The 27,414-nt window shown below is 36.7% G+C and overlaps 1 protein-coding gene across 1 annotated transcript in view; it reads right to left on the bottom strand.

The window, feature by feature from the left end:
- Positions 1–26,165, bottom strand: part of LOC136834762 (A-kinase anchor protein 7-like) — a 98,794-nt gene extending 72,629 nt beyond the window's left edge. Inside the window, exons 1-2 of the mRNA XM_067097373.1 lie at positions 25,946–26,165; positions 14,298–14,428 (exon numbers count right to left, since the gene is read on the bottom strand). The gene's annotated coding sequence lies outside the window, so the exon portion shown is untranslated. The remainder of the gene's footprint in view (positions 1–14,297; positions 14,429–25,945) is intronic.
- Between the last annotated feature and the right edge of the window lie 1,249 nt (positions 26,166–27,414).

Below are 27,414 nucleotides of genomic sequence, written 5' to 3' on the forward strand. Positions count from 1 at the left end.
GTGCTGGGTGCCGGCCGGGATAGCCAGATCCTTGATATATTGCTGACTGCTGAAATATATATACGGTGTGTGAGTGAGTAATGCGTGAATGTGCTCTGTGTGTGTGTGTGTGTGCGTCTGTGCAAAATGGCTCATAATTTAGATGATGTTCCTTTGAAAGTATTGGTGTCTTGAGCTGATATTTTGGCAAGAGAGGGTTCCAGGTTATCTTGGAAAGATTTTATGTGCTAGAGTATAGGAGATTGGTGGAAAATAAAGAAGAACTATTGATTGATTAAGTCGACATGTAATAGTGTCTCACCGGACATTTAGTGTAAGGTGGTTCAAAGCAACTGAAACATTCGATAACATTAATTCAAAATGAACAGCCAAACAAGCTCTGTAGTGGACGTCTTTATTACATAGGGACATTCACTATAGATTTTGTTTGGCTGTTGCCGAGGAGGATCAGATTCTCTTGGAATCAGTCTTTAGCAGCTAATTCAAAATACTATTACAGAGGGCGAGCAGTGACTTAAAAATGTTTTTTTTTTTATATCAAATGTTTGTGATCTCATTTTTGAAAATATTTTCCCCTTGACGGATCTGGTGCAGGACAGACGACTAGAACGTATTACGATTATTGCCGAAATATATATGCATATATCAAAATCACTAGAAAACATGACCTGATTTACATGAGCGTTAATGATGTGAATTTATAGGAAGGTACATCTGACTCAGAGCTTAACAGATATTTCAGTTATTTCTAAGTTAGTTTTTAGTTTTCTGTAGAAGAGATCTATTGAGATGGCTATTTGTTTGTCCGTCCGCACTTCTTCTGTCAGCCCTCAGATCTTAAGAACTACTGAGGCTAGGGGGCTGAAATTGGTATGTTGAACACCCACCCTCCAATCATCAAACATACCAAATTGCAGCCCTCTAGCTTCAGTAGTTTCTATTTTATTTGAGATTAAAGTTAGCCATGATCGTGCGTCTGGCAACGCTTAAAGACAGGCCACCAACGCGCCGTGGTTGAAAGTTCTATGGGCCGCGGCTCATACAGCATTATACCGAGACAACCGAAAGATAGGTTTATTTTCGGTGGTCTTGATTATACGCTGTACAGAAAACTCGGTTGCGCCGAAGAAACTTCGGCGGATTTTTAACTTGTTGTTGTTTTGTTTTTGCTATTACTTTTGTATTAATTTGTTATATTTATCTTCCAATTCTGTGTTGGTTTGGAGTTAAGGAATTCGTTTTGTCATGATTTTGATAGTTCCTTCTCTAATCATAATTTAGATACACTGTTTCCTCTCTCTTAAGAAAAATCTTGGCTGCTCTACAAGCTCCGAAAACCTTCAGCTTATTCCTGAAGAGATTACAAGAAAGATAAGTCCATTTTACCTTGCTATCTACTCCACTACTTTCCCGACAGCATCTTTCTGATCTCCAGCCTTTTGAGTGGAAGGTTTTTCATGTAAATCTACTTATCTCCTCTTTTCCTATTCGAGGAGATCCTTCGGTATCATCCGGTTGCACTTCTAAAAGGAAAAGGGACCGAATTCTATACCTTCGGGGTTTCGAAGTCCGTTGAGGACACCAGGAAAAGATGGCTAAGATCTCTCTCTCTCTCTCTCTCTCTCTCTCTCTCTCTCTGAATACTTAGCAGATATAGATATTACAGAAGCCGATATTGTGCAGGCTATTAATGAAATTAAAATGGATCAGCAGCAGGACCAGATGGAGTACCTGTCATATTGTTAAAGAAAGTGGTTCATTCAATCTATTATTAAGACAAAGTATAGATACAGGCAAGATTTATGATGAGCATAAATTAGCATATATTACTCCTACTTTCAAAAGTGGTTCAAGACTAGAGTCCAAGTAATTATAGGCCTGTGAGTCTGACATCTCATATTATGAAAGTATATGAAAGGGTAATAAAAAAATATAATGAAACATTTAATGAAAAATAGATTGTTCAATATAGGACAACATGGTTTTGTACTACACAAACCCAACTGTTAGTCCACCATGAAAGCATATATAAAAATATGATAAATGAAAAGATACAGATGTGGTTTACCTAGACTTTTGCAAAAGCTTTTGACAAGGTAGAGCGAAAAAATTAGAAAACATAACATTGTTGACAAAGTAGGAAGATGGATAAAAGAATTTTTGCAAAACAGAAAACAGATAGTGATTGCAAACGATGAGAAATCGGATGAAGCTAAATATCCGGTGTACCACAGGGTACGGTGTTAGCTGCATTGCTGTTTGTGATTATGATTGCAGACATAGACAGTAATGTTAAGGACTCAGTAGTAAGTTTTCGCAGATGACACAAGAATAAGTAGAGAAATTGCTTGTGATGAAGATAGGAACTCGCTACAAAGAGACCTAAATAAAATATATAAATGAGAGATAAATAGGATGGTATTTAACTCTGATAAATTTGAATCAATGAACTATGGTGATAAAGTAGGAATGCTATATGCATATAAAGGACCTAATAATGAGACAATCACAAACAAGGAAGCAGTTAAAGACCTTGGTGTGATGTTGAATAGGAATATGTTATGCAATGATCAAATAGCAATTCTATTGGCAAAATGCAAAGCAAAAATGGGAATGTTGTTCCGGCACTTCAAAACAAGAAAAGCTGAACACATGATTATGCTTTATAAAACGTACGTACGTAGTCAACTCAATATAATATGGTACCCACACTACCAAAAGGATATTGCACAAATAGAGAGTGTACAAAGGTCATTTACAGCTAGAATAGAAGAAGTTAAGGACCTTGACTACTCTACAATTCTTAAATTTATATAGTCTTGAAAGGAGAAGAGAACTCATGGTAATTCAAGCATGGAAACAGATAGAAGGAATTACCGAAAATATCATGGAACTAAAATTATCAAAAGAGCAAGTTTAATCTATACCAGGAAAATTAAGAAAAGCACACAGGACATTAATCCACCACGCACCAGCATCGATAATGCAGCGTCTATTCAATGCGCTACCAGCTCATCTGAGGAACATAACAGGAGTGAGCGTAGATGTGTTTAAGAATAAGCTCGACAAATATCTAAGATGCATCCCAGACCATCCAAGACTGGAAGATGCAAAATATACCGGAAGATGCGTTAGCAACTCTCTGGTAGACATCAAAGGCGCCTCACACTGAGGGACCTGGGGCAACCCGAACGAATTGTAAGGTCTGTAAGGTAAGGTCCGGCTCTTTTTCCGTTTTTTCTGTCTCTAATAGAATATCATATGCACGAAAGATTTGCCCCGATTGTTGCTTGTCCAGTATAATGATAGTCTTTTAAATCTCTCTCTCTCTCTCTCTCTCTCTCTCTCTCTCTCTCTCTCTCTCTCTCTCTCTCTCTCTCTCTCATTTATATAATATCACATATACAAAAGATCTCTTCCCTCTCTGTTGCCTGTAAAATATCAGATGCATAATTGATTTTTCTCTCTCACTTTCTCTGTCTCACCCTCTCAGGTATGAAATATCAGAGGTATAACAGAGTACTCTCTCTCTCTCTCTCTGTCATTTATGAAGTCAAAGAGTAAACGGACAGACTAAATCACTCTGTGATTCAGTGTACACACAATAACATAGGTATAGCTACTCTCAATTCAAATGATCGCTTGTAACTTTTCCGTACAGACCTTTATCATCATGGTGAAAAGTCCACTGGCAAGTGTATTGCAATTAACGCCTTTCATTCGCAATTTTATCTCGTCAATACAAAAACAAAAATTCTTAGTATCCACTTAACGAAGGGAATCTACAAAATCTTCCGATTCCAGCAAGACGAAATTTCAGAACAGATATGTAGCCATACAAGGATTGGTTTTAGTAACACTGCATCGCGCAACCTTACATGATAAATGGAATCTTGTCGGGAAATCCAAACGCAGGGTCTCTTCACAAAACATCGCCCGGAACAAGAATAACAATAAACTATGAACATCCGAAGTGGAGACTGTGGTTTTATTGCCTTAACGGGAGATGTGAAATGAAACGTTTTGCCAATGTTTGATTCACTGCTGCAGTCGTATTTCTCTTTTTCTGTATGGCGAGAATTGTTTCACAGAACTGTTTCCTTTGGGTAGATGATACATTAAAGAGTAGGGAGTAGATAAGGTATTCCTTTGTGTACACTAACATACACAAGTATATCTATCTATCTATTTCCTACACACACACACACACACACACACACACACACATATATATCATATATAATCATGAAGCTAGAAATGTCGCTTAATATCAAATTCACGCTACCTCGGGAATATCCCCGATGGGGAATCATCACCGAAGGGGAATTTATAAGTGATAAATGGATTGGTACTGCCGGGTCGCGATCAGTGGTAGAACGTCGACTGGAGTCACTGGATGAGTATCTGTGACGAGGGATCGCGACCTGGTAGTACCAATCCATTTATCACTTATAAATTCCCCTTCGGTGATAATTTCCCATCGGGGATATTCCTGAGATAGGGTGAATTTGATATTAAGCAACATTTGTAGCTTCCTGATTGTAATAAAAATCACGGTGTGATAAAATATTTCATATATATATATATATATATATATATATATATATATATATATATATATATATATATATATATATATATATATATATATATATATATATGCAGACACTTGCGCGCACACACATACATATATATGTGTGAGGACAATCGTTTGCTGACTGTTCCCTTGGTAGATTGTTGCCTCCTTACCTATTAGTGCTTTTTCTTTGTTGGGGAGTTGATGTCAGTCGCCTTGTCTTCGACAGCGTCAGTCAGGTTCAGAGCAGCAGAGAGTCAGAGTCTCGGCAGCAAAGAGTATCATTTGATGGACAGCAGGTATTATCTACCTGTTGGCGTTGGCAGCATGAGGATGTTTTCATGGCTCAACCGTTGTTGGTCATCTGTGAGAGAATTCGTTCCTTCGGCAGCAAATGGCGTTTCGATGGCTCAACAGTTGTTGGTCATCTGCGAGAGGATTTATTCCTTCGGCAGCAAATGGCCGTCACGACGACTCGATCGGGGTCATCTGTTTCGTGGATGTGTTCCTGTTACGCAGCCAGTGGCTGTTTCGACAACTTCCCTGAGTTCGTCTGAGTGCGGGGTTATCGTCTCCCTTGATTGATACTCAGCTGGGGCCTTTGAAATGTTATCTTAGCCTCGAAATAATTTTGGATTTACATCTTTTTCCTTCGTGGGTGCTCTCCTGTCACCTGCGACGTGAGTTTCTTACGCTCTACGTGGCTCGAAGGTACTTCTGTCACCTGCGACGTGTTACCTGTGGTTACCCTGGTGATAAGGATTTTCTCTGGGTGTTGATGACGTCGCTGTTCTCCGTCATCAACAGGAGTTGAATTGTCACTTGTTAACTTTTGCCAGGACGCCTTTAAAGCTGCTGTTGGGAGCAAGTTTGCTCGTGAGGAGGCCTGTAGGGTGGCCATACCCAGGTAGGAGTGATTATCTCTATTTTGTCGGGCAGGACCGCCTTAGACACTTGCATTTGACCTGGTGTGTGTCACCTTCCTTGGCAACAGAGGTAGATGTTGGATCACGGCCTTCATATTGCTTCGTTTTTTTCCTAATGTGAGATTATTGTTAAAATATTAGTTCATTTAATATGTTTAGCCATTTTGTGTTGTGACTGTAGTGTCTACTAACAGTTAAAATTAAAGATTCATTGATGTTTAGTTTTGTGGTGATAGGTAGGAGATTTAGTGTTTCCTTGCTATTTATTCTCTGCCTTCCTTCGCTTACTTTAAGCTTTAGGTTAGTGTGTTCCGGTCTGGCCAGCGAAAGTGTTGGGTTCAACCGAGTATTTGTTAATTTTCTTTACTTTGCTAGGGCTTAGCTTTATTAGCTATAGGTAATCCTACGGGATTTGTAAAGGACTGGTATTTGTCCTTTTTTGTAGTCTTTAAGTTATTTTCAAAGACTCAAGGTTGATTTAAATATGTAATTTCTTCAAGTAATAAATTTTTAAAGTTTTCTCAAGTGTTTATTGTTTCCGCTGATCCTATTGACCTAAATTATCTAATACACTGACTACAATCAAAAGTGTGTATTAAAGACCTGCACCACAACCCAAAAGTGGTTGTAACACATATTTATATTCACTATATGTATATGTATATATAAATATATACATACAAATATATATACAATATATATACAGTATATGTATATGTATGTATGTATATATATATATATATATATATATATATATATATATATATATATATATATATATATAATATATATATATATATATATGTGTATTTGTTGTTTTTGTTGTTTAAAAATTGTGGTCTTTTTGTAAGCGCTCATGCATTCTTAATAAAAGAAGATTATCGTCAATGTCTCGGCTATTTACAAAATGAAAATGAATCTCACTCCAGTGAATAAATATCAAGACGAACTGATTGCTGTAGGAAATACTAACCGAGATTCTTCGGCGTTGTATAAATATCACTGACTTATTTCATTGGCAGACTTTGTTCGCTTGTTTAATCTGTCGATTAAATTGCTGCAAGAACAGGTGGAACAGACATGTAGACGATTTTACAGATTCTGGAGAGAGAGAGAGAGAGAGAGAGAGAGAGAGAGAGAGAGAGAGAGAGAGAGAGAAATTTAAATGCAGAAAGAATATTCATGTGCTACAGAAATAAAGAAGAAACAAAAGGATATTATATTTTATAACCTGTGGTCATGGCGTTTTTCAGTATTACAGTAGGTCAGTGAAGAAAAGATTACGTGAAGAGAACCTACCTAATGCTCTCTCTCTCTCTCTCTCTCTCTCTCTCTCTCTCTCTCTCTCTCTATATATATATATATATATATATATATATATATATATATATATATACATATACTGTATATATATATTTCAGAATCAATAAACAAACAGCTGCATCACCATATGCCCCAAGCATTAAAACAAACCCAAAACTATTGTTTCTCTAAGTGTCACAAGTCATTAAAAGCAGACTAGAAGAATTAAAGAGAAATAACAATATAATCACATATTCATACCAAATAATTTACGTTCGGTTGGACCATTGCACAGAAAATAAAGCCACGCTGAAAAATGCCAATCTACAGGCATTATTGAGCTTTACTAACTCTCATTGCTCGATACAAATAAGATAAACATTCAGAAAATATTCTTGCGGTTAATTCAGGGAAAGTCGACGAGAACCGCATTGTGAGAATCCCGAATTTCCAGCAGAATTCTCGTGAATGTGAACGAGGTTGGATCACGAATGGAATGCAAATCGGTTTTTTGCTTAGATGGAAGTCAGTGTGGGTGTCATCGCCTTTCAGCTGGGCGAAATAGGATTGTTGGAGTCAATGGTTTAATGTGGAGTAATATGGAGGTTTGATGCCCACCAGCTATCAGCAATTAACTTTATGTTTAACTATTTATTGTAGACGTTTAGTCATTATTATTATTATCATTATTATTATTATTATTATTATTATTATAATCTTTTATTATTATTATTATTATTATTATTATTATTATTATTATTATTATTATTATTATTATTATTAATCCATATTTGCAAACACAATAACAGAATGGCATACAAAAATAAAGATAAAAGAATGAAAAACAAAAAACCAATAAACAAAAAGCTGTAAATAAGATAATAAATACATATTTAAGTCCTTGTTTCTATGTCTGTCCCTTCCTCTCTCTTATCTGTTAGGAAATGACTGTCTCTCTTAATTTTTTAAATTTTTACATTCACTGTTCCTTCCACTTTCTCAGTTTCTTTGTCTCTTTCTCGCACGTATCTCTGCTTCTTTATCATTTTTGGGTTATCTCTCTCTCTCTCTCTCTAACAAAGATTCCTCTTTATCCCTTTCTGACAGATCGTCCCAAAGTGCTTTCTTTCTCGAATGTATCTCTGCTTCTTTATCATTTTTGGGTGATCTCTCTCTCTCTCTCTCTCTCTCTCTCTCTCTCTCTCTCTCTCTCTCTCTCTCTCAAAGATTCCTCTTCATCCCTTGCTGACAGATTCTCCCAAAGTGTTCCTCTGTTTAATTCAACAGAACTCGACGACAACCTCATTGTGAGCATTCCCAATATTTCGGTGAGTTCCCGTGAATTCCTAACGAGATCGGATCACGGATGGAATGCAAATCGGCTTTTGTTCAAGTAGGGACACAATAGGGTTGTGAATTCGGCGAATCAGGGAAATAACAAGGCGTATTAACCATTGTATCTTTTCGCTGTCAAGTTGCTTGTTAATAATTCACTCTAAACGTTTTAAATGTTAATATCAGTACTTTTTTTTCTCTAAATACAAAAAGACACATCATTATCCAGGCCTGAAACTGACTTTTTAAAAAAATCTTTCCCTGTTCCACAACCATAACATTTAATAAAGAAGGAAACTGATGTGACTTATTCACATGGACTATCTATTCTGGGTTTCCACGAAAAGAGGAACTTGAAACAGACCGACCACGATTCCTTGTTTTAAGTCTGTCCGTCTATCTGCTTATCTATATTTGCTTGGAGGGATACCTGTATTCTGTGTCATTGTCTCTGTCTCAGAAAGAGAACCTTGTCTTTCACCAACTGACAGAATTCATATAAGGTCTTTAAATTCCCCTAAACTTGTCCTCGAGTTTAGAAGGATTGATTAATATTACCAGAATATTTTTTACAAAAATTCATTCGAATTTGTTTTGATTGATGCAAAATGTATATGAAATAAACTATTTAAATGTAAACATCAACAACAAATGGTAAATGATAGTATTAATAAATGCAGCAATATTATAACCATATCCTTTAAGCAGCAAAATAAATAAATTCTTTTAGTAATTCTCTTTGCTCTGAATGTCAAATGGAGATAAAAGCAAAATCTAAATGTAGCTAAACAAATATAATTTACATATAACGATTGAATCAGTTTTCATTCGGATTCAGATAATAAAAAAAAATAATGGAAAGAGCTTAATCTCCACAAACTGAGCACTATCCCAAAGCTTCTTGCTTAATACAGAGATATAAACGACCTTGAAAGAGTCTTCTATTAATTCAGCAAAACGGAACGACAAGAGACGCATTCTGAATATCCACGATTTTCCGCCCAGTTCTCGTGAGTTCCAAACGAGATATGGTCACGGATGGAATTTAGATCGGTTTTTGTTTAATTGCTCGTCATTAGAGTGTTATCGCCTTCCATTTGAGGTGCAGTAAAATTACGGCCGCTGATTCAATGTCCGAGTAAAAATGAAGTTTAGTGAATATCACTCACCACTAGTGAATTAGGATGAAAGATTTTTATTTGAAACCCACAGTTTATACAGCTTTGTTTACTCTGCTTTCTAAAAAAAAATAAAAAAAACCTAATTAAATAATTCTCTAACTTTTACAATTGCAAGATCCCTCATCTTCGTTAAATTTTTTTTATAGTGTTTTAGAGCATGTAACTCGTTACCGTTGTTGTTTTAGCTTACGATGGCCTTATGCCAGCACGGGATCTTGCTCATAGAGAAGGCGGTATGTGATGTCAATGATGTAAAAGAAAATCGATGACCATGAATATAACAAAGTTTCACAAAGTTGATACCTTTTGAATGGAAAGAGTTTATCTCGAGAAAGTCGGGAACAACGGTGAAAGTCTACGGAACTACCACACCATATTTAACTTACTTTGTTACTGCCTGGATCTACAAAACCACTGAAAATATTCGGCTTGATTTGTTCAACCTGAGTTCATTACTATCAAATGGAAATAAATAAAAAAGCAGTTAAATAATACTTCCATTGCTTATCCAGCTGATTAACAACTGTCTTGGTTTAATCCAGGTACTGGATTAACCTGGAAGACGCTCAAGACATTAACAAGAACCACTTATAATTATAGTCTCTCTTTTACATATTCTTCGAACATCTTGTCTAGACTGAGGTCAAAATTATGTAGACCTGGACTTGAAATAATATTATTTGCACTTGTTAGCTGTAATAAAGCCCTACTTCAAACAACCATGAAGGTTTGAACTTCTGTTTTTCATAAGAATTTGGTTCAAAACCTGTTGAATCAAGGAATGAGTGATATATAAAAAATGCTCACGCATCATGAAATGCTAACATCGAAATACATGTCTAACTCTTTTCTATTTGAAAATCACAACAGTTAGGCTTCAGGGAGGAAGATGAGTAAGAAATCCTCCAATTCTCAACTGAAGTAAGCTTTTTTAATATTCACCAGAAACTAATCAGAACATTTTCTCTTCTGGGGAACACAAAAAGATGCTTACTGAGCATAGATTACTCTTTATTGTGACGTTGAATACCTATCATTATATTGGTGGCTTACCAACATATTTATCAGCAAACTGAAAATGCAAGAATATCACGGGCTGTAAATCTCATAATGATTCGTCCATTTTTCCAGGCATATTCTTAAAGAATCTGTATCAAGACCGTAAAATTAAACTTGACAGTATGGGTAACTGACAATCTGGAAAATATTCCAAAAAGTTTTTAATGGAAATTGGTGATTAACTCATTGAAAAATGTTAAATAACAAAATAAAAAAGAGGTGGAGATTGCACGGTTGCTCTTTCAAGGCAATCTTAAAGAAGAAAAGTAAATGAATATTTTGTATCATATCGTCAATAAAAACTCAGCTGTTATTTCACGCTATGCGTTAAACACTTGAATAAATATGTCCTTTTAATTCTTCCCACTTCCCTAAATTACCCGTGGAAAAGAGAGGCAGAATTGATATCGCGCGAAATATGAATATCATTTATATATTCATAACGATTAAATTTACATTTTACGTCCGGCTTTAACCGTTTCATATAAACTAAATCGGCTTTTAAAAGAGCTTTATCTACACGCCTTGCTGGTCACTAACCCAACGTTCATTGCTGGATACAGAAATGATAAATACGGCGAAAATATTCCTTTGCTTAATTCGGCAAAAGCTGGTCGGGGGCCGCGCTGTGAGTATCACTGATTTCCAGCGGAGTTTGCGCTAGTTCTGAAAGAGCCCGGTCTCACATGGAATGTTAATCGGAGTTTGTTTTGGCTGGACGTCAGCGGTGTGTCCTTGACTTCTGTTCTGGAACACAGTGGGGGCTAAACTCGCTGGTTTAATGTTAGGGTAATAATGACGTTTATTAATGAAGTTTATTACTATCAATTGTCAATCATTATATTTTTCTAGTTTCTAATTCTTGAGCTGTAAACGAACCCTTTATTGAAAACGAAGATTATTATTATTATTATTATTATTATTATTATTATTATTATTATTATTATTATTATTATTATTATTATTATTATTATTATTCATGACTTATGATGTCGGAATACAGATAATTTTGATGATCAAAAAATTATAACCAAATCCTCAATAATATAAACACCTACAATATTTCTTCAGCTACGCAGCTATGAAATACAATGAAACATTATAATAAAATTTTCTTACCAATGGCCAAAATAAAGTGAGTACTCCAGTAAAATCAATGATTGCTTTATTTAACCCAAAAATGGTCAATACTACAGTATAAAGCAGGTTTTGTAGCCGTAACAAATTCTTTCATTGCTCTCTAAATCATTACATTTCTCCGATTTTCAAATTAAGGGCCACTGACATAAATAAAGATGCCTCGACTCTAACCTTAACCATTGACCGTTAAAGGTCAAACTTAGAAATCCTTAGTATCTGGAGATTATTTTTATGATTTATCAGTGTGAAAAATGAAGCCACAAATACGTAACACTAAAATTCAAAACACCAAAAATCCCTAACTTTCTGATTTGGGTAAAATGGCTGACTTGCTATCAGCTGATTTCCACTAAAGGTTAGACATCTTGAGGAAGTTCCCGGGCGAATATATATGGCAAGTTTCAGTCAGGTTCGTTCATCTGTTATTGAAACAATTTGCATGTAAAAATGTGCCCTCAGATAAGCACGCGTGGCCGAGAACGTAAACATCCTAACCAAACACGCGTGAGTTTAAGCTAATTATTTTGATTTTTGCTTCATTTACAGACCTCATCATGCTATCATTCATAAATTCTAATTTCTTTCTCTCTCTCTCTCTCTCTCTCTCTCTCTGCTTCTGTCTCTGCCTTTCTCTCTTTCTCTGGAAAATTCAAACAAACTGCTTTATAAATGATTGGTGTAACTGCATCAGAATTTATTACGGCACTCAAATACCGGGGTCTGCTCAATCTGTTATTACAGCATTTTAATCGACAGTGTAAACAAGGCAACATGGTTTGAAAATTCTACAAATAAAACTAGTGAATGGTATTCGGCCAATGCTGAAGAAGCTCTCGGTTATTATTTCTTAAATCAATAAGGGGTTTATGATATATACACAAACTGAGCATAATTTATTGGCATTCTGAATAGTGAAGGTCTAAAGTTTTGTCTATAATACTAAATAAAATGGTTGCATAATTTTACACACACACATAATTTTGCCATACACATATATATACTGAATATATATATATATATATATATATATATATATATATATATATATATATATATATATATATATATATATATATATATATATATACATATACATATGTATATATATACGTATTGGCTTTGTAGTGACAAGCATATCCAAAAAAGCGCGAAGAATTCGAGAAGTTAAGAGGGCATTGTGGCTATTACAATTACATTGGACGTTCATCCTTGATCAACAGTTAAGGAGTAAACGAGAATATTTGCCACTGTGTCATTCTCGTGAACCACACTTTGAGGGCTTGAATGTGTGTGTATGTATACGGACGTCAACTATAACTTATCACTGTAAAATCTTTCTTGGATCGAGGTTTAACAGACAGGAAACCTTAAACGTGATTATAAATATGGATAAACTATCAAAGAACAATTCCATTTCAGGTCTCCCAGTGCGATTTCTTTTTTACACGGTAACACTGTAGACTCTTTTATTTATTTTTAAAAATGTTGTTGTGGTGACCTTTCCCACTAGGCCGTAAACTTTATACATTGATAACCTAAAATAAATATTGCACAAGGCCTCCGAATTTCACTGGCAACAAGATCCCCCAAAGGGTGTCCTTTGGTTGTAAAATATGCAGATGACTTTCAATGGCGCCCCATCAATGATGCAATAGTACCAAGAACATAATACTTTTATACCCAGTCGACTTCCATTTCTGGAGCGAGAATTTTTTAGATTCCTAAATATAACCTATAAACAATTTCCCCCCACATGCAGCTCCCGTCGAGTTTCGTTACTTATCCAGAGGAGCATTTCCAAAATATTTATCAATTTCTGTATTATCGGTGAGCACTGGTTTACCGCTCAATAAGGCGCGGAGATTAAGCCCTGCTCGAAACCGATTTCGTACGTATGAAACGGGAGATCGAACCGTAAAATAAAAATTGAATCGTTTGGAATATACAGATCACATTTATATTTCCGTGCTCCTATTTGCCCGTATTGCATTCGGTGAGGTAACAGTATTTAGAGGGTTTGTTTAATCGGTGTTCACAGGACACAGTGATCCAAGTGTTAGGTTTCCCGATTTCTATGAATATGAGATATTGGTTTACTGTTTCCACTTAGAGGGTTATTTTAGAACTTTATTTCTATTTTTGGCAACAGAGCATATTTTGAGGGGGCCACGTTTACCAAATCAATCCTAACTAAGGTCTTAATTGCGTATGAACCAATCTGCCTAAGTTTAAATACTCAATGGATACAGTCGTTTTACGATAAAGAATGGTCGAATTATGAAGAGCCTTTGTACGAATACTGATGGCGAATTAAGACCTGCCTGGTATATTTTCTTTACCCGCTGACCTTCCCAAAGTTAAAGTTAATCAATTGTGTAGCTTTATCCACTGCAATTACGAGTTTGATCACTACACGGATGGGTGCTCGACAACTACGTGGACATTTTGGCGTCATAAAAGCCTGCAACAAGACTGAGGGGTCTGGAGTGAGCGGCAGTAAATCACAATGGGGCCGTAAAAATCAACAAAGCTTAATCCGAGTGTAGTCCAAGTCTTCGACGTGAATTATTGATTATAATTATGCAAAAGTCTGTGAATTTAATATTCCTGAGTTTTACACTAAGTTAATATGTCAGAAATAAGTCAGTGAGGAATACAAAGAGGGTTTATTAGTAATCCAGATCCAGGGTATTGGATAATCGTCTGATTAATCTATTCATGAAGTCATGAATAAACTTTCTTCCCTAATATTTGAAAAACAAAACTAGGTCAGCCTACCTTCACTTCCTGAGGAACGTTCTCTCTCTGATTGAATTCAAGCCTTTCCAGTCCTATGGGAGGTTTTTTTTTTGCCACGGAGAAAAAATTACCTGTTGTTTTTTTCTCCTGGAGTTTTGATGATCCTTATTCTGTAACGAAAGGAAAGTAAATTCAGAGCGTGTCCGTTCTCAGATACCACGATAGGCGCAAAAGATTACACAAGAGTCTTTCTCGCTCTCTCTTTCTCTCACGTTTCGAAATTATGGATCAAATTCTCTGTGAACAACAAAAGGCCACAACTCCATGGCTGTCTGAAAGTGGGCGTAAGTTGCTGTGGGGGGAAAGTTAGTCTCTCGTAAATTCCTCTCTCAAGGTTTATTGAGACTCTCTCATATATACACTGTGGAGAAAGTTTTCCTGCAGTAAGCTTGACCCACCCTCATACTCGGGGGAGGTGGGTCTCTCTCTCTCTCTCTCTCTATAGCGGATTACCTAACTATTCCGACCATCATAGTTTTGTTTCACGACCTCGTTTGGAGCTTATAGTTTTTTCCTGTCTCAAGATGGAGGAGGTTCAAGCTAGTTTAGTGACTATCGATTTACTTCTCTCTCTATTTCCAATGGATTACCTAACTGTTCATAGTTGTGTTTCAGGATATTTGGAGCTTAAGGTTTTTCCGTCTAAAGGTGATGGAGATTAGTTCAATGACTATCGATTTACTCTCTCTCTCTCGCTAAAAGAACTGTATAAATGCTAATTGTTTACTTACTTTTCTTTGTAATTTGCAATATGAGACGATAAGTGTATTGTAGTTTGTGACATAAATGATACTAATAAAACGAGAGAGAGAGAGAGAGAGAGAGAGAGAGAGAGAGAGAGAGAGAGAGAGAGAGAGAGAGAGAGAGAGAGAGAGAGAGAGAGAGAGATTAGAGTTGTTAGACGACCTTAAAAGGCCACTGTATAAGATAAGCAGATAGAGAGATCGACATAATAAAACTTTGGTGAGATATTTTGAAATATGCTGTTGAGGGGAGAGAGAGAGAGAGAGAGAGAGAGAGAGAGAGAGAGAGAGAGAGAGAGAGAGAGAGAGAGAGAGAGAGAGGTTAGTTTAGAGCTGCTAGATGAGCTTAGAAGGCCACTGTGTAAGGTAACCAGATACAAAGATCGACATAATAAAACCTGTAACTTTGGTGAGATATTTTGAAATATGCTGTTGAGGGAGAGAGAGAGAGAGAGAGAGAGAGAGAGAGAGAGAGAGAGAGAGAGAGAGAGAGAGAGAGAGAGAGAGAGAGAATCCTATTCCCAAGCAAGAGCATAAATCCTGAAAACTCAAAATTCAGTGAATTGTACTGAAGGGCGGACGGGTTCGTCGTCTTCCTCCGTCAACTCTAAAAGAATAGATCTTTGGCTCTGGCAGTCTCACGAGGGCAATAACTCCTTCCGTGTTCCCTTCAGGAATTCATCCCCGGTTAGATATTCACCGAGAGAGAAAGAGGTGAGAAAGAAAGAGTTGCAATATATTACTTTGTTCTCGGAGGAAGACGAGGGAAAAGTGAGAGAAACTTCTCTATGTTCTGAGGAGAAAAATATCTGGTGGTGTAATTGATGAAGGAAGAATAGTGGAGAATTTAGTATTGGTTAATGAGAAGAAGAAGAAGAAGAAGAAGAAGAAGAAGAAGAAGAAGAAGAAGAAGAAGAAGAAGAAGAAGGAAAAATTAATTTTTTCTGTTCCATGTGAAAAACGAGAGAGAGAGAGAGAGAGAGAGAGAGAGAGAGAGAGAGAGAGAGAGAGAGAGAGAGAGAGAGAGAGAGACTTTATTTACAAGCAAAGACAGAGAGGGGCAAAGACACAAAAGCAAATAAAATACGCAGCTTTTTTTTTTTTTTATCGGGAAGGGAAAGGGTGCGAGGATATACTCCTCTTGATTAATAGGAAAAAACTAACATTCTTTTTACGACAGAACTAAATGAAAATCTCAGTGTTTCAACAGCTAATAAAGCACATGAGATCCATGATAAGAGATACAAGGTAATTATCTGTTTGTTGAATGAGTTACATATATTTCAAGTGCTTGCTATGAGATATTGTTTTATTATTATTTTTTTTTATTAATAAGGGCATTGTATTCTCAGGATGCATATTTTGAGATTAATGATTTTTTGGCTTTGTCCCATACCTGTTTCTAGTTAAATGTCAGCTGATACCAAATCCGGTAGCTAATGGCTGACAGAGCTCGTTACTACAGCAGACACTCAATCACGGGAATATTATAACTTCCGTATGACCCAAATGAAGGCGAGGACACGGTATTGACAGTCAGTTAAACAAAAGCTGATTTCCATTCCATTCGGTCCTCGTTTTGGAATTCACGAGAGCCCAGCTGAAAATCATGGATACGACTCACAATGCGGTCCTCGTCGAGTGACGCTGGAATTAACCGGCGGAATATTTTCAGAAGTATTTATCATTCCGTGGCCGGCAATGAACGTTGGATCAGCGCTCAACAAGGCGTGTAGATTAAGTTCTTTTAAAAGCCGATTGCGTTTATACGAAACGGGTGCATTCGGACGCGAAATGAAACTTTAATCGTTATGAATATATAAATTAGACCCACAGTCTGCTACTTTTCATTTCTGCCCCTATTTTCACAAATGTATTTTTTTTTTTTGACAGAAACAGCAGATATTAAATTTGTTTTTTGTTTTGAACTCTCATATGATAAGGTTGTTGATTGAAACGCTGTGTTTATTTGTGCTATAATTCTAAGAGATTCATAATATCTTTCTTTTTAAAGATATTATTGAAAAACGCGATGACTAATTTCCAGTTTTAGAGAGGATGACTAAAGGCTCTTGTTCTGTTTCTCACACTTAGACGATAATTTTGATACGAATTTTCTGAAATTATTGTGAAATACAAAAAATAAACGAAACTAATTAGATACATCATTCGAATCCTATTTCGATTTTTTAAAAACTGATCTTTCAATGCATGAATTTAATCAACATTTGCTTACGTCAGTACATGGACTGGTGACCATAACCACAAATGAATGTCAGGCTTACAATACATTCGCTGCACTTGACAGATAGGTTGAAAACACTGGGTCTAATCGATACGCGGATGGGTTACCACTTACACATGGCTTAAAGGGCAAGAGCCCATCAAAGGCCGAATAAGTTGCAACAGACTTTAGGAGTCTGGTGGCAGCGGCAACACATAAAAATGAAGCCCGAGAAGTCAGCTCATTTATAGTATGTAGCAGTGGGTCAAAGGTCAATCCATTAGAGTTTAGAAATTAACTTCGGTGGAAACTCTTTAACATGATTATGAAAATTTTCATAAATCAGTTTCCTCGATGATTGACAAGCCAATGACCAATTCACTGCAGGTTACTAGTGACCCTATGCTAGATTCTCTAGTTTGCAGAGCTTGAAAAAACTTATGCAGGTGGAGATAGTGAGAAATAAGACGAGTTTATCCTACCTGCACTTTATCGAGGATTTACCTTTTAAACAACAGGAAGATTTTGTACAAAAATCCGCTCATCTTTTTTTTTTTTTTATCCGGAGCACTAAAACATTTTTCCTAAAGAGAAAAGGACTCAATTCAGTACTCTCCAGCTTTCAAATGTCATGGTGCAGGGAAAAGATTACACAAATCCATCTCTCACTTTCTCCCTCTCTCTCTCCCTGATTCCAAAGTTATGAACCGAATTCCCTGTGAACAACAAAAGGCCATAACTTGGTGGCTGTCTGAAAGTGGGCGTAAGTTGTTCAGGGAAAAGTTAGAGTCGCGTAAATTTCCCTTTCAAGGAAACAATTCTCAAGGTTTATTGAGCCTCTCTCATATATACCAAGGACAGTTTTCCTCTTTCTCTCCTTTCTGTTACTCTCAGTACAGCGTCTCTCTCTCTCTCTCTCTCCCTTTATGGGTGAACAAGTGCTTTTCATTAACTGGTTTTCGTCTGTTAATTATTTATATATTTGCTTCTCCAGTAAGCTGTAGCAGTAATATTTCTAGCCATGATATGAATAGTGGGACAAATATGCGTTTGCATCATCTGTGAAGATTAACTGAGAGAGAGAGAGAGAGAGAGAATCATTTAGAGAATTTAAACTTAATTTAGGGTAATTCAGTCACTTCAAGAGAGAAATATACAGACCACAGAACACAAAGACCAAGAGAGAGAGAGAGAGAGAGAGAGAGAGAGAGAGAGAGAGAGAGAGAGAGAGATTTTTAGGGTAATCCAGTCATAAGAGACCACAGAACACAAAGACCAAGAGAGAGAGAGAGAGAGAGAGAGAGAGAGAGAGAGAGAGAGAGAGAGAGAGAGAGAGAGAGAGAGAGATTTAAACTTAATTTAGGGTAATTCTCAGTCACTTCAAGAGAGAAATATACAGACCACAGAACACAAAGACCAAGAGAGAGAGAGAGAGAGAGAGAGAGAGAGAGAGAGAGAGAGAGAGAGAGAGAGAGAGAGAGAGAGAGAGAGAGAGAGATTTAAACTTAATTTAGGTAATTATCAATCACTTCAAAAGAGAAATATACAGACCACAGAACACAAAGACCAAGATCAAGAGAGAGAGAGAGAGAGAGAGAGAGAGTTAATGTAAGAGAGGAAAATAAGATATGAGGGTGTATGAATAAGAATAAGCTGAGAGAGAGAGAGAGAGAGAGAGAGAGAGAGAGAGAGAGAGAGAGAGAGAGAGAGAGATAAAGACTTCCCACTCCCTAGCAAAGTCATAAACCCTTAAATCTCTCAAAATTCAATGAATTGTATTAAATCGCAAATGGACTCTGGTCATCTTTCCTCCTCCTCCTTCGTCAACTATAAAACAAGAGTATTTTGCCCTCGAGACTCTCGGGGGCCATAACTCCTTCAGCGTTCCCTGCACGAATTAACCCCAGCATGATATTCGGGAAGAAGCAGAAAGGGTAAAAGTAAAGAGATACACAAAATCTTTGCTGTTTTCAAAAGAAGAAAAGCGAATGTTAAGGAAACCTTAACTTGCTTCAAATGATGAAAAATTTTGGTGGTTAAAATAAAGAAGAAGAAAAAGATAGAATTCTCTTCACTGTTTATAGAGAATTAATAAAAGAAAAAAGTTTAAAGGACAAAATGGAGACTTAGAAGAACATTATTGCCTACTGAGATGACTTCCTGTTAAAATAAAGAGGTCTCCTTGCTGTTTCTAACGAAAAAATATTATTTAAATTCCATGATGACCAAAGAGAAGAATAAGTAGCATTTCCTATTGGCAAATGACGAAAACGATAAAAAAGGAACCGTTCTTTCTCCTAAGAAATGATTTGAAGTATGAATGAGGAACATCTTCCGAAGGCGTGAAATATTTCGGTTAGTTTCACGTTCCTCTTTTAGGAAAGCCAGTCAGTTTATCTACGATTTTCCGGAGGCGTTCTTTCTTGCAGCGAATGAATCACTACATTTCCATTCTTATTTATGGTTAAGGAAGCGAGACGGGTCATAAAGCATGATGAAATAAACCAAAAAGTGACTTAGTTCCAATGTATTAGTTTCATGGGCACTCTCCACGCCTACTGTAATCACGATGCGTCCTATTAAAAGAATGTACGATAAAACCTATCTATTTACTTATTTATTTCAGGTAGGAAGACCTAACTGTGCCCATGTCCCGAATTAAACACTGCCTCTGCAGGAAAAGCTAGGAATCGACATTTGCTGTTCTTAATGATAGGCCTACTACCAATTATCTGCCGACCATTGGAAGACTAACTTATCCTTTAAAACATATATATTTTAAATAGCTCCGGATAAAATATAAAAGAAAGTAAAAAGGTCATATTTTAGAACAGGAAAAGATTTGTTTTTATGTTATTACGAATGATACATGAAAACAGAGAGAGAGAGAGAGAGAGAGAGAGAGAGAGAGAGAGAGAGAGAGAGAGAGAGAGAGAGAGATAAGTTGAAAGTTTAGGTTAGTTCTAAACCAAGATATTATGAATAACGTCATCAGTGCGTGATCAAATATGCATCGGGAATATTTACATGTATTTTGCATTTGAAATCAAGTGTCTCCTCTAGATTTTCACCTGACGTAATGATTGCTTAATATACTCTCATTCTTCCGTCTCTCTTTCCTTATATTTTTTGAAGTCAGTTTCTTAAAGGTTTTCCCCTGAATTAATGATTGTTTTATATATTTCGTTCTTCCTTCACTATTCTTTCTTCCTTTTATTATATTTTCTTCTCTGTCATAGTTTCCAAGACCCGGAGATAAAACTTCTTAATTCCAATCTCTTGAGTCTTACAGTCTAATAGCCTTCTTCCCAATCTCCAATCTCTTCTCCAGTCATGAAGGTATGAAAAGGTTAATCACTTCCGACAGTCAGGAGGAAGTTGATCTCCTTACAGCTTTTTGTTTTAATTGCTTTTCCCACCTCATCAATTGTCTGTCTGCCTGTTTTCATTGCTGACCTGCCTTCTTTCCTATTTTGAGACGGAATCGTGATTTGGATGAATTTTGGCAAGTGAGCGCATTCGATCTTTTTTGTAATGTGTGCCGGTACTTTTGAATTGAATTGAATCGAACTGAATATAGAATTTAGGCCAAAGGCCAAGCACTGGGACCAGTGAGGTCATTCAGCGCTGAAATCAACAGAAAATGACAGTAAAAGTTTGAAATGCACTATGAATCAATTTTTAGGGAAGGGTGGGAAGTAAGATAGAAGAAAGAATATGTAAGGAGGTACAGTAAAAGGAACGAAGGGGTTGCAGCTAGGGGTCGAAGGCATTAGGCTGCAAAGAACCTTGAGTAATACCCACCGTGCTCCGCACGAGGTGCACTGACGGCACTACCCCTCTACGGGGCAGTGCTTTTGAGGGGGTTGGTAGTTAATTATTGGCATAAATTGTTGACACACACACATATATACAGTATATATATATATATATATATATATATATATATATATATATATATATATATATATATATATATATATATATATATATATATATATATATAACACACACACACACACACACACACACACACACACACATATATATATATATATATATATATATATATATATATATATATATATATATATATATATATATATAGAGGATCGAGTAAGGGAGAAGGAGAATTCCTTTTATTTCCTTTAAAATGTGCTTTATTACGCTGACGTTTCAGGACCATGTGTCCCATTGTCAAAGCTATAAATTAAAAAGGCAACAGAATTGAAAATAAACTCAGATTTTAAAAACGAGAAAAAAAAGTTTTTACATAAAAGTATAAAAAGAAGCATAACAGAAAGGAACAATGGTTACCAAATCGTGCTGAAGGCCAAAGCTGAGTGACACTCAGCTCTTGCCTTCAGCACTATTTGGTAACCATTGTAATTCTGTTGCCTTTTAATTTATAGCTTTGAAAATGGGATACACGGTCCTGAAACGTCAGCGTAATAAAGCACATTGAAAGGAAATAAAAGGAATTCTCCTTCTCCCCTAACTCGATGCTGTTCATCAGGTTTAAAGCAATTGTCTTCGACTTTATATATATATATATATATATATATATATATATATATATATATATATATATATATATATATATATATATATATATATATATATATATATATATATATATATATATATGCAAGCGTGAATAGTATGTTTACATAGCACAATAGTTTTGAACGTCAACTGGGAGTCGCTAGTTGTACTGACTAGTGTTCGAGTCACTTAGGTACCAAACCATTTATCACTTATAATTCTCCTTCGGTGATATTCCTGAAGTAGCGCGAATTGGATATTAAACGACTTGTATAGCTTAATGTTTGTATGTAAAATGTCACGGCAATGTAATAAAAATTTACATACATCATAATTTCTTCATAGTTCTTGCACTTGGATCTTAAGGCTTTGTAGTGACAAGCTAATCAATAAAAAAACAAAAAGCAAAAAAACCCGGAGAATTCGGGAACCTAGGAAGGCATTGTGGCTATTAAAATTACACACACACACACATATATATATATATATATATATATATATATATATATATATATATATATGTGTGTGTGTGTGTGTATTACAAAATTCACCGCTCGTGTTGCATCTGGTAGAGCGTAATTTCTTCTGAAAAATTACCTTCAAGTTCAGTCCGGATCTCGATTTCGTTACTTCCGTATTCGGATACGGATTTAAATTGGAATGATGAGCACTAGTCTCTGAAGTACGTAATCTATTTGTTGTGGTCTCACTTAGATTTTTATGCAACAGACCAGCAAATCGAGATCACGCCCTGAAAATACGACTCCCAGCCTTGCACCAGCCCCTACGTGAGTTTAATCTGCTCAAAACGAAGGGCTCTGTCCTCCTGAAGTAATATAAAACCTCTCTCACGGTCAGTAAAACTCAGCATCATAAGCCATCTCGAGCCAAATGCTCGTTAACTATGGCTTTAGACATAATACTTTCTCGAGCAGTTGAGTGAAGAATTGACCCAAGGTCCTTAAAAGCCTTCTAGCTTGTTATTACCCCATCAGGTGGGTCAAATGCCCTGAACCATCCATCAGGATTTATTAAATGCCATTATCACTTGCCCAGTGCCCAACAGTGATGGCCTCAAGCGCAGACTCCTGAAGAAGGCTGAAGGTGCCTCTTTCATTTATAGGCAGTTATCAGCTTTGTAAAACCTGTGGATCGCGAGGGTCAGTAAAGAATAAACGCTTACGTGACGCCAGCTCTTTTCCCCCAGCAAACGAGCTCTTGGACTTGAGCGAATGGCGGTAGGTTAAGCAGAAGCAGAGGAGTAGGAGGTGGTGTAGTAGCAATGGGAAATCAGGACGCACGTGCACGAATCTTGGCGGGGACTATGCGTAGAGTTTTGTGCCATTTGTTGAATCTGATTTTACATTTTAATATAAATTCCTTTGGTCGTATTCACCATCGTGGACAATATTCTTTGAATGTCTTTCTCGATTTCTCCTGATTAAGAGAGAGAGAGATTCTTCCTTGTTCAGCATAACCAAATCTTCCCCAATAACGCAGCAGAATATCAAAACGCTTGAGTCTCCCCTTAAATGTAAACACCGCCTAAGACGAAATGTTTTCCGTGAATCAAAATTGTTTTAAGTATCCTCTGTGTAATTACGCTTTGTAAATTACAGGGGGAAACACCTCCCTTATAATCAGCGATGTTAACTAAAGCCTTGATATTCTCGTACACGCGCAAATCAACCCGAAGTGTTATACACAAGGGTGTATACTATACTCTATTTTTTTAACTGCTTTCGTAGCTATTTGCTCCGTAGTAAGAACGATAACTCCCATTAATGCAGGTGTTGCAAAAGTCTCTTATCTGCGCATGCGCCTAAATCAGATCACTGATTACCAACAGGTTGAAACTGCCAGAATGATCAATTAGCCTTGTTCATAATACATATAATGCAGAGAGTAAATTGCGTATATTATCTTCATCCATCCTTATTTAAGATTCATGTCTTTATCTTTCTGATTTTCATTTGCCATCCTAAACTCACTTGCTCACGTTTACTCTTACCTTTCCTTCTTGCAAAAACTTTCGAATTCTTTTGCTAACATTTGCAGTCTCTCTTCAACAATCGTAATCTATATATACTTGTATACACACACACACACGTAAAAGCTGACAACCCGGCGCTACCCGGGAAAACTCTGAATAACAACCGATAAACTCTCTCTCTCCCCTCATTTTTTCCCTCTTTCTCCTCCCTAATAACCCCCTCTACTCTCTCTCTCTCTCTTTTTCCCTTTCTCCTCCCTAATGCCTCCTCTATTTTCTCTCTCACTTCCTATCCCTTTTTTCTTTCTCTCTCTCTCTCTCCAACCATCCTTGTCTCTCTCTCTCTCTCTCTTCCTAATCATCCTTGTCTCTCTTCCTCTTCTCTCTCTTCTTCCTAACACCCCTTCTACTTTCCAACCCTCTCTCACCCCTCTTTCTTCTCTCCCCCCTCTCTCATTCTCTTTCTCTCTGTCACCCACTTCTCAACACCCACCCCATCTGGTTCTAGTGATGTCTTACCCCCACAGTGTTCTGTTCGAGATAGTAAGTCATATGTATACCAAGTTTGGTTGAAACTGCTCAGTGCGTTTCAGAGTGAATGTGGAACATACACACACACAAACATACATCCATTTTTATCTATCTATCTATCTATCTATCTATATATATACATATATATTTTATATACATACAAATATAAATTAAATATTTCATAACCTGCACTGCATACTCTGTGCCACTGCACAGATCTACTTTAAAGCAATTTCCGTTTTCTAGAATTTCATTTCCTTTGCTTGAAAATAATCTTGATTAATCAATTTATTTCAGACTAATATTCGCGCAGCCTCGCGGCACATGTTTTGATATACTCTATCCCTCACTTTTAATATCTTTCGCATCAATGTTCTAATATTTCTCAGATTTTTGCCGTCTCTTGTACCAATTTCATTATTTTTTTTTATTTGCAGCTTTGAAAAACTTATTTCCGTATCTTTTCCTGTCATGTATTTCTTTCATGCTTTTGGACATCTCTCTTATTTTTACGTCTTTGTAACTGCATTAGATCAATCATCCCCAGCCCCTGTCAATGATTTAAGGACAAGTTACCCAATTTCCCCGTACGAGGGAAAGAGCAGGTATTTTCCCCTGTTTTTTTTTAGGGAGGAATCCAATCTATGTCAAAGCGATGATATACTTTCACGGTTGTTGCTTATGCGTAATCTATAGAAGCCGGGTGGGGTAAAGGTTAATTAATTGTACTCTGTTTCAACTCCACTGGCACCGTAAATTTATCATTCGTTGACAGGCGGTCATGGCAACACTGCGGGATGTACTAGCCAGCTGACAGAAGACGAGAAGAAAAATGCTGGGAGTTGGGGCATTTGAGAGAGTAATAAACGAATGTAGAGAGAGAGAGAGAGAGAGAGAGAGAGAGAGAGAGAGAGAGAGAGAGAGAGAGAGAGAGGGCCATGACAACTACTAGCCCGCTGACAGAAGACGAGAGGAAAAATGATGGAGTTAGGACATGAGAGAGAATAACGAACGACTGCAGAGAGAGAGAGAGAGAGAGAGAGAGAGAGAGAGAGAGAGAGAGAGAGAGAGAGAGAGAGAGAGAGAGAGATAATATTACGGTTATTCTGTTGTCTTCGCGGCCTTTCACACATTCAACGGATTAGACCAAACCGGCTTCAGGCAAATACGTATGAGATGATTCGATCAAATCATTCAGTTTTATACAACCGTCGTACTGGAAGCATCTCGAAGGTTATGTCAACTCCAACGATGCGATAAACTTTAAAACAATTGTAACAGTATAAATGATAGCCATAAGCTTTAGCATAACCATAAACTTAGTACAAAAATAACAACATACTGATAGCAATATCCCCATGCACTGATGTGCCTATTTCACGTAATTTAAAATTGCAAACTGCATGCATAGACCTACACGTTACTGGGAAAGCCTATCGTAAAAACGAAAATGAAGACGACGCACGGATCTAAAATGTTAGGCCTACAAACCCCTTCTCTTAAAGTTTCTATTTTGCACGATAGCGACATACTTTATTAATGTTCACGCAAATCACCTACAAAGAAAACTAGACCTAGTACGACATTTTACCTCATTAATATTTGTCACTGAGGGTCGAGCCATTTCCTGATCCTTGATGAACATAAGCAGATCGTGGTACCATAAAGAGGGAACATATTGTATACCGCAGTCTGGATGTTCCTTATATAATTTAATGAACTCCAACCAAAACAGCTCCTCCCCTTGCAAGAGAGCCATCGTCAGGAGCTCTCAGTACCGTCCTTCACGAGGTGACGGTTGAGGTACGACTGAGTAGAGTAGGTTTGACTAATAACTAGCCACATACGTTCAAACTGCCTTGAAAGTTCTGGTTTGATCAGACCAAAATGCAAAACAGACCTTGTTTCCATCAAGCTACGGTTCATAACATTTGTTCCAGCCAAAGTAGCCCAAACACGATTAATTTTCGTAAAACTCATCGAAAAGTGCATCAGATTTTCAGTTGAGCTTAGCTTTTTCCGTCTTTACCCTCATTATAGTTACCCTGTTTGAGGTTAAAATTGGCACACCGTAGAAAAAGGTATCTCTATTAGATGCGCCTCAAAAAACAGATTTTTTGAGTTCCATTACTTAGATTAACAAATAAATTTAATTGACGATAAGCTTTTGCTGTGTTTAGTATGATCAAAGTAGGGAACGCACTCTTGTCTGTAGGCCTAAGTTGATTTTTCCTCAAACCAGTCTTGCCCTCTCCTAATGTCTACCGAGATCTAAAACAATAGACCGATGTTCGAAGTCAGAGCCGACGATGGTTGGATGGTTGTCCGAGTTGTTGTCAATTAATTGCTGGATGTGAGGAAAGGCAGGATTGTGTTTAAAATGAATGAGAAAATGGGGGAGCTAAAATCATGAACAATGCAGTTTCAATGTTTAGCTTGATTAGGCTGACATGTTCGCATACTTGTACCAGCATTCTTACTGGCACTTAGTTTTCATATCTTGATGGCCTTGGTATATCTGTAGTAACCCAAAAGGACATATTTATCATTAACATTATTTGTGAATTATCTTTAGGTGTAATACCGTGTCTTACACATGAATAAGTGCTTTGGTAGGAATTAAAAACATATTTGTGCTCATTCGAATATGATACAATTAAGCCAATCAGCAGCTAACATGAGCTGCAGTGTTGCCATGACACAATGTTTACTGCAGACAATATTTCGATGACAAATCAGCTGGAACCGACTATAGTATAGCGATCGTTACGGCTTATGCATCCTTATGCTGTTTGTCTTATTGAAATGAGCGTATACTCCTCCATAGCTAGTACTAGCTCTGTGAAAATACATATGTGTGTGCGTGTGTGTGTGTGTGTGTGTGTGTCAAGTGTGTGCGCCCTTGGGTCTATTTGGAATGTCTATGTAAAATATATAGGTTAAAAAATTACTCCCATTTGTAATGCTTTGAAATAAGGCAAAATAGGAATAGCAAAAGGTTTTGCTTTCATTAAATGAAGAAGGAAACCGCACGGCGCTATAATTATAATGTACAGCATA

Source organism: Macrobrachium rosenbergii, chromosome 54 (assembly GCF_040412425.1).
Source record: "Macrobrachium rosenbergii isolate ZJJX-2024 chromosome 54, ASM4041242v1, whole genome shotgun sequence".
Taxonomy (NCBI): Eukaryota; Metazoa; Arthropoda; class Malacostraca; order Decapoda; family Palaemonidae; genus Macrobrachium; species Macrobrachium rosenbergii.